The 13,523-nt window shown below is 35.2% G+C and overlaps 1 protein-coding gene across 1 annotated transcript in view; it reads left to right on the top strand.

Annotated features, from left to right (window-relative positions):
* Positions 1-11,042, top strand: part of PRR16 (proline rich 16) — a gene marked incomplete at its 5' end in the record, with an annotated part of 279,519 nt that extends 268,477 nt beyond the window's left edge. Inside the window, 1 exon segment of the mRNA XM_079702264.1 lies at positions 10,146-11,042.
* Between the last annotated feature and the right edge of the window lie 2,481 nt (positions 11,043-13,523).

Raw genomic sequence — 13,523 nt, 5'->3', positions numbered from 1 at the left:
AAATCCCACAAGGTATTTATAGTCATTCACAGTCCCCCCAGACCAGATGCAGTTTACAAATCAGGGTTTATTTTTATCATAAGCAATGTAGCCTAGTAATACAGCTGACATTCTACCAGTATTAGATTTCCATGGAAACAAAGCTAGAAGGTTAACTCAACGTCATTTTTATTTTCATAGAGGGGGAGAAAATATTTTGCTACCCCTCTATTCACTTTAGGAAACACAAATATTTGGGAATTTGGATTACCAAAAAAGCCTTATTCTCTGACGTATAAAGCAATAAAATTCAAAATGACAGCTATAATGTAACTCAAAAAACTGAAAAAAAATGTTCTCAAAAAAGTAGATAAGGAAAACTAATAAAGATAAAAAGCAAATTAACAAGTAAAAATCATCAAAGTATAAAAAAGGAAATTTGGTTAAAAATTAAATTTTTATTTCAAAAAGAATGTCAAAATATTTTTTTTTCTTAAGTGTCTAAATTTGTTAGGGCTTCTGTAACAAAAACACCATAGACTGGATAGCCTAAAAAAAAAAACAAAACATTTATTTCTTACAGCTGTAGGCTGGGAAGTCCAAGATCAAGACACCTGCACATTCAGTGTCTGGTAAAAACCTATTTTCTTCCTTCTTCTCCTTGTATTCTTAAATGGCAGAATGGGTGAGAGCTCTTTGGTTTCCCTTTATAAGAGTACTAATCTGATTCATGAGGGTTCTGCCCTCATGACCTATTCACCTCCAAAAGGCCACACCTCCACATTGAGGATTAGTTTCAATATATGAATTTTGGAGGGACACAAATATTCAGCCTATAGTGCCATTGAAGATGAGGAAAAAAAAATAGAGAAGAAACAAATGAGGAATTTTAGGAATCAGAAAGGAAAACACTTAAGAAAGGGGTCCCCAACTTCTGGGCCATGAATAGGTATCGGTCTATGGCCTGTTAGGAGCCAGGCTACACAGCAGGAGGTGAGTGGTGGACGAGCGAGTGAAGCTTCATCTGCCACTCCCCATCACTCCCCATCGCTCTCATTACCTCCTGAACCACCACCCTCCCAACCCCTGTCCGTGGAAAAATTGTCTTCCACGAAAACTGGTCCCTGGTGCCAAAATGGTTGGGGACTGCTGACTTAAGGGACTTCTATGTTTCAGTGTGGATAAAATAGTTAATTTTATAGAAAAAATATACACGACTAAAAGCTTCAAGAAACATTTAAACAACCAATAACAAGAGAAGAAAATAAAAAGCAGTCAAGACTTTCCCACTAAAGTAAGGCATCATAATGAAATAATTTTATGGACCATTTCTTATCACTGACACTGTTCAACATTTTACTAGAGGCACTAAACAACGAAATAAGACAAAAATAAAAACCACAGATGGTCTAAATTTTGGGAAAAAAAGATGAAACTCAGTACTTATAGATAATATGATTACTTATCAAGGTAAATTGAACTGACAAAATTGAGAATTGACAAAACTTATTAGTGCCAATAAGACAAAGTAGTTAATTAGCTAGATATAAGAATATTAAAAAGTCAATATACTCCTTTATACCAGTAAGAAACACAAAATATAATTTTAAGATATTCTACCAAAATAGCAATGAAAGCTATATACTATCTAGGAATAACCCTAACAAGAAATGTCAAAGATGTCTGTGAAGAAAATAATAAGAGTACTGAGCAACCTAAAATAAAGGTCTAAATAATAGTGATGATCCATCATGTTTCTCATATGAATACTTAATATTGTACAGATGCCAATTCTGCCCCCACTAGTTTATAAATTCCATGCCGACCCATAGAATTTTAAATTTTTGCTAAAAAAAAAAAAAAACCCCAAAACACCTGAATCTGAAATGTATACTGGAGAGGAAATAAATGACTTGTGTCCAGAAATACACCATGTATGTATGTGAATTTTTCCATGATAATAATAGCACATCAAAATACAACAAAATATAGATAATTCAGTACACACTGTTAAAATAATTGTCAATCCATTTGGAAAAATACAAAGTTAGGTTCACAAGTAATACTACGACAAACAAGTTAGATAGATAGATCCAACCAGAATTGACAAACTTTTTCTGTAAAGGGTCAGATAGTGAATATTTTAGCCTATGTGGGCCCTAATCTTTGTTACAAATAGTCATCTCTATAGTGATAGTGCCAAATGAATGGTATGGGGGTAGCAAATTTGGCTTTGGCTTCAGGTGGTAGTGCTGACATTGATTTAATCTCACCAGAATTTCCATACTTGGAAATAGGTTAGAATATCTACCTCATAGCTTGATATAACAATTAACTAATGTGTGAAGTATTTGGCTCTTGTGTTTAGATATAATAGGAATCTAAGTTTTTATCTGTACTTTTTCCATGCTTGACATAATGCCTGGCTTATAGCAGGTATTCCATACATTTTTATTTAACTAATTTAAGTGAAAACTTCTTGCTGCTATGACTTTAACAGTTTGGGGGAAATGAGACAGATTTTATTGAAATGACTTTGATCTCTTCATAGTCACTACTTCTTAAAATGAAGCAGACTCATGAAACATGATACATTGTCCCATAGTTTAAAATATTTTAAATTATATGTGTCTCTAATATATATTTACATATAAATACTTATTTCTTTTATAAAATATGTTTTATAACAATATATAATTATATACAAGTTTATATATTTATACTTAATAAATATAGATTATAAAGAAGAGAATCACAAAAGTTACACCAAGGTTCAAATAAATATAGAATTATGAGACACTTCTGTCTGGACAAATTTTTTGTAATATTTTTAGCTTTTTCTTAGCATTATTTGCTGTCTTTGACATTTTGAAATCATGTTGCCCTTACTGTGTAGAAATGCTCTCAGTCACTTAAGATGCTACTTACATAAATTAAACTTGACAATTTGATGACTCAAAGCCTAAAAATTAGTATCATTCATATTTTGCTTATCACATTTGGGTCTGGAAAAATTTACAAAAATTAAAAATGACCCTTGAAGCCTTGAAAACCTTGACCTATTCCATTCAAAAAATGAAGAACATTTTAATTAGTTTTAAGCAAAGCCTTTTTAAACAGAATGAAGCAATTAACTCACCGATCTGAAGAATGGGTCAGAAAGCATTGCCCTGAGTACTTCAACTCACTGTTGGTTATACAAAATCTTGGTGTATATGATTTATGTTTCATAATTTCAATGCTGAGTAAATTTATTTAACTTGTATAATTATGATGGTGCATTACATGTTTTTGTATTTGAAGCAAACATACAAAAAAAGAGAGAATGGAGGTTTAAAAATGTTTGTATTTTAAAACCTGTAATAATGAAAAATCATGAAATTTTTTAATTGGAAAATTACATACAAAAATTATTTGGGTCTTTTCTTTAGTGGGAAAAAATATTTGAGCCTGAGGTTAACAGATTGATTGTGATATCTGATACCACACAGTGAGAGGCCTGGATATCTGTAATGCATCTTCAAAACTCAGTAAGTCTTAAATGCATTCCTTAATACCCAATCTTAGAATCCAGTCAGTGGACATAGACATGTACTATTTAGAAGATTTTATTCTCTGCTTTAAATGTATGATCACTGGGGGCTCAGAGGCAATATATTCTTCCATGAGATACTTAAAAATTGGGTGGAATAGGAAAAGCTTCATAAATAATGTTTGCTCTTATCTTGGATAGAAAATGAATGAAACTCTCTCCCAATGAAATAAAAAAGAATGGGTTATTTTTCTCTCTTCAATTTGCCACTAAGAAAACATCTGCAACTGGAATAATTAGTTATTGCTTTCAGTTGATGGCTTTGACATTCCTTTGCTGTAAATGTGTGCCATATGTATCCCCGCTTTCCCTCAGTGGTACTTTCCACATTTCCCCCAGCCACTCTTCTCATCAGAATTCTTCAATAGTTCCCATTACATTTAAGATAAAAATCTAATTGTTTTTTACATGGTATAAAAGGACACTTTGGACCCTGCCAGCCTTTGAGAAACAACTATATTTTCTCCCTTCACTTTGACGCTGTACAATATTGAAGGTACAACACTCTCCCCTGCTTCTGCAACTTTGCCCATGCAGTTCTCTCCATTTGAAATACTCATATTTCATAACTAGTAGCAATGTATTACTTTTGCAAACTCCAACCCATCTCTCAAGTCTTAATTCAAATGCTTTCTTCTGTAGGCTTCTTCTCGCATGCTCATTCTTTATTTTATACTTACATATATTGATATTATGGCACAAATCTTTAATATGAATATTACCTTCTGGGTACTAATCTCTTTGGGGGGGCAGGAGATTACGTTTTTGTACCTCTGGTTCCTAGAGCAGTATCTGGTATACAATAGTTGGTGAATACATATTTTTGAATGAATAATAGGTTGTTTTACCAGTTTCAATAAGCTGTAATAAATAATGATGTAACCTGATAAAGAGTCCTATATCACAGATCTATGAAACTATAATTGTACATTTAGTTGTCTTGGTCCCAAGTACATGAATTGTGTTCCCATATAATTGTACAAAGTCCTCTTTGTGTGTTTTTCATACTTTTTAATAGTAAAACTAAAAGATTAATTATTGTAGGACTGCTGATACATTAGTAACCACTTGAATGCCGATTTCCTTTATATAAGTAAAAGAAAAATATACATGAAGGAGGTTTATATTTCTAGGTGATACAGAAATGGCACAGGCAGGTACTAGCAACGCTGTTTGATTGAGTACAGGTTAGGCGAGTTTGGTGCAGCCTTCTCTACTCCTCTGTACTGATATAGTCTCGTATCTTTTTAACTACATGACAAAAGCTTGTCTTCTACGATGTCCCTATCTTTCATAAAACACCTTTATGATGAGCCAGATTAAGCCCTCAACACACATTGACTAAATGCATTGGGTGATTTGGAGTTGAGAATTATTTTTTTCATTTTGATTATTTGTTTAAATTATTTCATTCCAGGACTTTATCTTGGTAGTTGAGAGTAAAAATGAAAGTAATTCTAATATATCGAATAGAATGGTAATGACTGGGTTTGTCACAGAAGGACTAAATGATTTACTTTGTTGTCTGTATGTATGTTTGTGTGTTTTGGAGAAAGTACCTTGAACTTGGGGTTCACTTACTTCCAAGTGAAAGGGTTAAAACGGGCTTCCCAGATGGATTTAAGGAATTAAAAATACACGTAAAACCATTACTCTTTTTCTCTGAGTTCTCTAATAATTTACTAATCAATTAATTATGGCATGAGGTTTATTTTAATAACTTTCTGGATCTATTATCATAAGTCATAGCATGAATATTATCTATTATATCATAATGTAAAGAGAAGACCATACACTCTCCATATTAAGTGGTGCTAAGCTTTTTTTTTTTTTTTTTTTAGGTCTTGAATCCATTTTGAGTTTATTGCTGTGTATGGTGTTAGGGAGTGTTCTAATTTCATTCTTTTACATGTAGCTGACCAGTTTTCCCAGCACCACTTATTGAAGAGACTGTCTTTTCTCCATTGTATATCCTTGCCTCCTTTGTCATAAATTAGTTGACCATATATGCGTGGGTTTACCTCTGGGCTTTCTGTCTTGTTCCATTGATCTATGTTTCTGTTTTTGTGCCAGTACCATATTGTCTTGATTACTGTAGCTTTGTAGTATAGTCTGAAGTCAGGGAGTCTGATTCCTCCTGCTCCGTTTTTTTCCTTCTACACTGCTTTGGCTATTCGGGGTCTTTTTTGTCTCCATACAAATTTTAAGATTTTTTGTTCTAGTTCCGTAAAAAAAAGCCATTAGTAATTTGATAGGGATTGCATTGAATCTGTAGATTGCTTTGGGTCATAGAGTCATTTTCACAATATTGATTCTTCCAATCCAAGAACATGGTATATCTTTCCATCTATTGGTATCATCTTTAATTTCTTTGATCAGTGTCTTATAGTTTTCTGCATACAGGTCTTTTGTCTCCCTAGGTAGGTTTATTCCTAGGTATTTTATTCTTTTTGTTGCAATGGTAAATGGGAGTGTTTCCTTAATTTCTCTTTCAGATTTTTCATCATTAGTGTATAGGAATGCAAGAGATTTCTGTGCATTAATTTTGTATCCTGCAACTTTACCAAATTCATTGATTAGCTCTAGTAGTTTTCTGGTGACATTTTTAGGATTCTCTAAGTATACTATCATGTCATCTGCAAACAGTGACAATTTTACTTCTTCTTTTCCAATTTGTATTCCTTTTATTTCTTTTTCTTCTCTGATTGCTGTGGCTAGGACTTCCAAAACTATGTGGAATAATAGTGGTGAGAGTGGACATCCTTGTCTTGTTCCTGATCTTAGAGGAAATGCTTTCAGTTTTTCACCATTGAGGACGATGCTGGCTGTGGGTTTGTCATATATGGCCTTTATTATGTTGAGGTAGGTTCCCTCTATGCCCACTTTCTGGAGAGTTTTTGTCATAAATGGGTGTTGAATTTTGTCAGAAGCTTTTATTGCATCTATTGAGATGATCATATGGTTTTTAGTCTTCAATTTGTTAACATGGTGTATCACATTGACTGATTTGCATATATTGAAGAATCCTTGCATCCCTGGGATAAATCCCACTTGATCATGGTGTATGATCCTTCTAATGTGTTGTTGGATTCTCTTTGCTAGCATTTTGTTGAGGATTTTTGCATCTATATTCATCAGTGATATTGGTCTGTAATTTTTTTTTTTTTGTAGTATCTTTGTCTGGTTTTCGTATCAGGGTGATGGTGACCTCATAGAATGAGTTTGGGAGTGTTCCTTCCTCTGCAATTTTTTGGAAGAGTTTGAGAAGGATGGGTGTTAGCTCTTCTCTAAATGTTTGATAGAATTCACCTGTGAAGCCATCTGGTCCTGGACTTTTATTTGTTGGAAGATTTTTAATCACAGTTTCAATTTCATTACTTGTGATTGGTCTGTTCATATTTTTTATTTCTTCCTGGTTCAGTCTTGGAAGATTATACTTTTCTAAGAATTTGTCCATTTCTTCCAAGTTGTCCATTTTATTGGTAATAGAGTTGATTGTAGTAGTCTCTTAGGATCCTTTGTATTTCTGTGGTGTGTGTTGTAACTTTTCCTTTTTCATTTCTAATTTTATTGATTTGAGCCCTCTCTTTTTCTTGATGAGTCTGGCTAATGGTTTATCAATTTTGTTTATCTTCTCAAAGGACCAGCTTTTAGTTTTATTGATCTTTGCTATTGTTTTTTTGTTTCTATTTCGTTTATTTCTGCTCTGATCTTTATGATTTCTTTCCTTCTGCTAACTTTGGGTTTTGTTTGTTCTTCTTTCTCTAGTTCCTTTAGGTGTAAGGTTAGATGGTTTATTTGAGATTTTTCTTGTTTCTTGAGGTAGGCTTGTATAGCTATAAACTTCCCTCTTAGAACTGCTTTTGCTGCAGCCCATAGGTTTTGGATTGTTGTGTTTTCATTGTCATTTGTCTTCAGGTAGGTTTTGATTTCCTCTTTGATTTCTTCAGTGATCTCTTGGTTATTTAGGAACGTATTGTTTAGCCTCCATGTGTTTGTGTTCTTTACATTTTTTTCCCTGTAATTCATTTCTAATCTCATAGTGTTGTGGTCAGAAAAGATGCTTGATATGCTTTCAGTTTTCTTAAATTTACTGAGGCTTGATTTGTGACCCAAGATGTGATCTATCCTGGAGAATGTTCCATGCTCACTTGAGAAGAAAGTGTAATCTGGTCTTTTTGGATGGAATGCCCTATAAATATCAATTAAATCTATCTGCTCTATTGTGTCATTTAAAGCTTCTGTTTCCTTATTTATTTTCATTTTGGATGATCTGTCCATTGGTGTAAGTGAGGTGTTAGAGTCCTCCACTATTACTGTGTTACTGTCGATTTCCTCTTATAGCTGTTAGTAGTTGCCTTATGTATTGAGGTGCTCCTATGTTGGGTGCATATATATTTATAATTGTTTTATCTTCTTCTTGGACTGATCCCTTGATCATTATGTAGTGTCCTTCCTTGTCTCTTGCAACATTCTTTTTTTAAAAGTCTATTTTATCTGATCTGAGTATTGTTACTCCAGCTCTCTTTTCATTTCCATTGGCATAGAATATCTTTTTCCATCCCCTCACTTTCAGTCTGTATGTGTCCCTAGGTCTGAAGTGGGTCTCTTGTAGACAGCATATCTATGGGCCTTGTTCCTGTATCCATTCAGCAAGCCTGTGTCTTTTGGTTGGAGCATTTAATCCATTCACGTTTAAGGTAATTATTGATATGTATGTTCCTCTGACCATTTTCTTAATTGTTTTGGGTTTGTTTTTGTAGATCCTTTTCTTCTCTTGTGTTTCCCACTTAGAGAAGTTCCTTTAGCATTTGTTGTAGAGCTGGTTTGGTGGTGCTGAATTCTCTTAGCTTTTGCTTGTCTGTAAAGCTTTTGATTTCTCTGTCAAATCTGAATGAGATCCTTGCTGGGTAGAGTAATCTTGGTTGTAATTTCTTCCCTTTCATCTCTTTAGGTATATCATGCCACTCCCTTCTGGTTTGTAGATTTTCTGCTGAGAAATCAGCTGTTAACCTTATGGGAGTCCCCATGTATGTTATTTGTCATTTTCCCCTTGCTGCTTTCAATAATTTTTCTTTGTCTTTAATTTTTGCCAATTTGATTACTGTGTGTCTGGGCATGTTTCTCCTTGTGTTTATCCTGTATGGGTCTCGCTGTGCTTCCTGGACTTGAGTGGCTATTTCCTTTCCCATGTTAGGGAAGTTTTCAACTATAATCTCTTAAAATATTTTCTCTGGTCCTTTCTCTCTCTCTTCTCCTTCTGGGACCCCTATAATGTGAATGTTGTTGCATTTAATGTTGTCCCAGAAGTCTCTTAGGCTGTCTTCATTTTTTTTTTTTCATTGCTTTTTCTTTAGTCTGTTCTGCAGCAGTGAATTCCACCATCTGTCTTCCAGGTCACTTATCCATCCGTCCTTCTGCTTCGGTTATTCTGCTATTGATTCCTTCTAGTGTAGTTTTCATTTCAGTTGTTGTATTGTTCATCTGTGTTTGTTTGTTCTTTAATTCCCCTAGGTCTTTGTTAAACATTTCTTGCATCTTCTCAATCTTTGCCTCCATTGTTTTTCCAAGGTCCTGGATCATCTTTACTGTCATTATTCTGAATTCTTTTTCTGAAAGGTTGCTTATCTCCACTTCATTTAGTTGTTTTTCTGTAGTTTTATCTTGTTTCTTCATCTGGTACATAGCCCTCTGCCTTTTCATCTTGTCTTTCTGTGAATGTGGTTTTTGTTCCACAGGCTGCAGGATTGTAGTTCTTCTTGCTTCTGCTGTCTGCCCTCTGGTGGATGAGGCTATCTAAGAGGCTTGTGTAAGTTTCTGATTGGAGGGACTGGTGGTGGGTACAGGTGACTGGTGCTAAGCATGTTTGATGTCAGGTGGGCAGAGTGAATATTATGGCTAGGTTTCATTTCCTATTGTTTTCAGAAAAATGTATTCATTAATTACAAATGTGGATATACGTTATTTTAAGGTACTAATTTGAAAGTATTGCAGATAAGCATAAAGTAAAAGAAGACTAATTCTCGGGCAGTTTTGCTGCATCATGGAAAAGGGTGTCTTTTTGGCAATTTGATAATACATTTAGACTATATAATTTCAATGAACATTACATTAGGCAAAATGTTTTTAAAATACTTTTCCTTTGTTGTTTAAAATGAAGGTTCTACCTTAATAAATATGATTTCTTGATTAACTTTTTTGAGGGTGATAAATATTGAAAAGTTTATAGTCAAAATTTATGAAATATTTTGAAAACTTGGCATATTTATAAATGGACAAATTTATCTGAAGTTTTAAAAACTGTCAGAGATAAGAGAAGATCTGTCAACTGAAATATAAGCATGCTACTACTAAATTTTGATGACTAAGTTATCAAATTTTTTATATATATAATTTAAATGGAATATATATTCTAAATATGTTTATACATTTAAAGAAAAATTGTTGATAATTCACAGAATTTTAAATTATGCATACTATTAACAAATGATTTCTTCATTCTTAATTTTTATGTGTTTTTTTTTAAACTATACTTGCTGTTTAAACTGATCGTTTGTTTTCTTTTTTCTAACAGCTCCTTCAGGTTGGAAGGAATACCTTTATCTGGAGGCATGTCAGTTCATTTTTGTCACTTCAGATTCATCATTATGACTTCTTGAGGCCAGATCTAATTTTGAAGTAACCAGAAACCTGTCCATCTTGGAGCAGCAAACCCCTCAACTTGGAGCACAAATGATTACTGATATGGTCTACATAACACCATCTGCCTCTAGTCTGACAGCCATGAGCAGAGCCCTGGGGGCAAAAAAAGCCACAGCCTTAAATCTCTTTACTCAGATATTACCAAGAAGATTTAAAAAAAAAGAAAAAAAAAAAAAAAAGATGAAAAGGACTAAACAAGCAAACCTACAAAAACCCAAAAAGCAAACAAACAAAATCCATCTTATTTTACCATTGAAATTATTCCCAGATGTGAACACCAAAAAATTTATATTCAGTAATTCAGCCAGTAAATTGTAATTTAATTTAACATTTGGGAAGGTGAAAGTATAGAAATAGGTATCTATAGCCAGAACTACCCAGCATTTCAAAATATGTAGACAGAAACAAAATAACAAACAAACAAAACTGAACAAACGATGGAACACTGCAGTTATGAACAGTATTAGAACAGAATGTTGCTGTTTGCAAAGAAAGAGGACGTTTGCCATCTTCTGTACACATTCAAAGCCATAACAGAATAAGAGTATTGTCAGTTGCTTGAAAATTTTCTGCATTCAATCCTTCACCCCATATTGGTTGAGAGAGGAGGGGTCAGTTCTTGCTGATTACTTCTCAATGCACTTCTACTATTTGCACTGTCACTTCCATTCAGGGTAATGATGTGTGCTGTTATTTGCACAGATGGTCCCATGAGTTTTGAGACCACAACAAAGTTTCTTGCAGGAGTCCAAAAAGGAAACATTTAAGAATTCTCCAGACATTGATTTCTCTGTCTTCTATAAAAAATCAGTTATTTAATAAAAAATGGACTTGTCTCAGATTAAAGAAAAACTACAAAATAATAAAGAAAAAAAATCAGTGTGGTCAAATGAATGAAAAAGGGATCAAATTTTTTTTTAGTGAGGATCATTTTATATCATTAACAGCCAAGAAGTCAAATACAGTGAACTGTACACTAAACATCTGTGTTGAACATCTATTTGTTCTCTTAACAAAACCATTTGTAATTTGTATTTGACATATAAGAGATTTTTATAGCCATTTATCTATGCTTCATGAGAAAATGTACTAGACAAACAGCATTTTCAGTTTATTTTTCTAAATAAATGTGTTGTTTGTATTATTTGTAGTTGCTTATTCGATTTGGTTTTCATTACCTGGAAGACATTTTCTTTGGTCATTGGCAAGCTTTTATCATATTAATTCAGAACTAATGGAAGACTGAATTTCAAATATTTTTGTGGTATAAAATTGTGCTTTCTATTCTCTAAACTCTGAAGAAGAAGTGATATATTTTTCACTAGAAACTTCTTGTCAAAAGTTATTTTAATATTCTAGTTATGCTAAGTATCTGCAGTTAGTTTTAATATATTGGGGACATTCAAAGCAGAAAATTTTAGTATTATATCAATAAGAATTTCCTCTAAGTTGTCTTCTTGGAAATCTGCTCTAAAAGAAGATAAAAATTAGATTTTTTTTTTTAGGCCATTAATCGTACCTAATGAGTCCTCAGTCCCACCCAGAGATCTGCTGAGAACTTCCATCGGTGTATATAAAAATGACTAGGCAATCCTACTGGAGCAAAAACAGAATTCTCAGTCAACAAGGGCTTATTGAGTGCCCACAAAGTTCTCACCCTTACTTAAGTCTCATCAGCTGGAGCCTATATTTATGATCATTGCTACCACCAGTAAGTAGTGCGCAGCTCCAACAAATTATGCTTTTCTTAACTGGAGTATAATTGACACCATTATGTTAATTTCAGATGTACAAATGTAATGACTTGATATTTGTATATATTGCAAAATAATTACCACAATAAGTCCAGGTAACATTTGTCAGCAAACACAGTTACACATTTTTTTTTCTTGTGATGAGAACTTTCAATACCCCTTCCCCTAGCAACTTTCAAATATGCAATAGAGTATTATTAACTGCTCTCCAGGGGAGAGCAGGAAGACAGTGCCAGCCCTCTGAGGTCTTTGGAAAAGATGCACTCAGCCTTTAGATGAGTGTTTTAATTAGAGGCCCTCAGGCTGCAGCTATGATAATCAGTTAACAGGTTTCTTTCATAGAAAGACTGATCTCCCGGGTGTTTCCTCTTGCTGTGCCGGGGTGGGGGTGGGGGTAGTAGCCCTTTAAGGACTTGTTTTCCCTTGGTTCAAGTCCTGTGGGACCCACAAGCACAAGCCCTACTGGCCACCAGAGCCAGGCAATGTAGAAGTGTTCCCTGGCAGCAGCCGCAAAAATTGGGTTGTCAGACAAGGAGACAATAAACTCCTTTCTGGGACACACCAGTGAGATGGAGCGAGGGGGAAGAAAAGAGGAAAGACTGCAAGTACCAGCCTCCATACCCACCCACCTACCCCCAGGCCCTTCTTAGACCCCTAAACTGTGTGCCGGACCAGAATCCTGCGCCTCAAGCCAAAGCTCCAGGACAAGTAAGTAGGCCCCTTTCTCAGAAAGACTGGGGGTGTGTTTCAGTCTGGTCTTTGTGCAGTGCCCTGGGGGTGAGGTCTGACAAGAAATGACTCGCTGATTGTTACAATCCCATAGGGCCGAGGATCACAAGTCCCCCAGCCTCCAGAGCCAGGCAATTAAGGGGCGTCCCCTGAGCAGCAGCCCCCCCAAACCGAGGGCACTAGACGTGTAAAACCTCCCCTCAGAGAGATACTGGTGCTCTGGAGGGAGGCAGAGAGGCAGTGTTTAGACGGCGCCCACGGGCAGAAAAGAAAGTAAAAAAAAGGCTTAGAATTGGGGAGAAAAAAAAAAAAAAAAAAAAATGGCGTCTGCCAGTTAAAAGGAGCCAGGGGCGGAGCACATAAGTGGCTCCGGCTGGGGGAAAAAAACAACAAAGATGGCAGCTGCTGGCTCCGGCGAGCCGGGATGTGAATTTAGATGCCTGCCTCCTAGGCTGATGCTTTAAGCCTCATTCACTTAAAAGTCTCCGAGCTTCTGGATCGGCTCTCTCTGTGCTGGGCGCCCTGGGGCAGGTGAGTTAGAGAGCCCTTTAAGAGCGCTCCTCAGTGTGGGTCTCGCGGTCATCGTTTTCAAAGCTAGATGTTTTGGGGCCTCGTTTCTCAGGCACAAGTCTTAAAAGTTGAGGTGCCTAATGTGGGGTTCAAACCCTTTGCTCCTCAGGGAGAAGCTCATGGTTGAGTTCCCTCCAGACTGTGGGTCTCTGCACTGCATGTGGGGTTTATGGTGATACTGTGTTCCATCCTCTCCC

The sequence above is a fragment of the Hyperoodon ampullatus genome (assembly GCF_949752795.1).
Source record: "Hyperoodon ampullatus genome assembly, chromosome: 4".
In the NCBI taxonomy this organism is placed as follows: domain Eukaryota; kingdom Metazoa; phylum Chordata; class Mammalia; order Artiodactyla; family Ziphiidae; genus Hyperoodon; species Hyperoodon ampullatus.
This window is presented reverse-complemented; position numbering and strand designations above follow the sequence as displayed.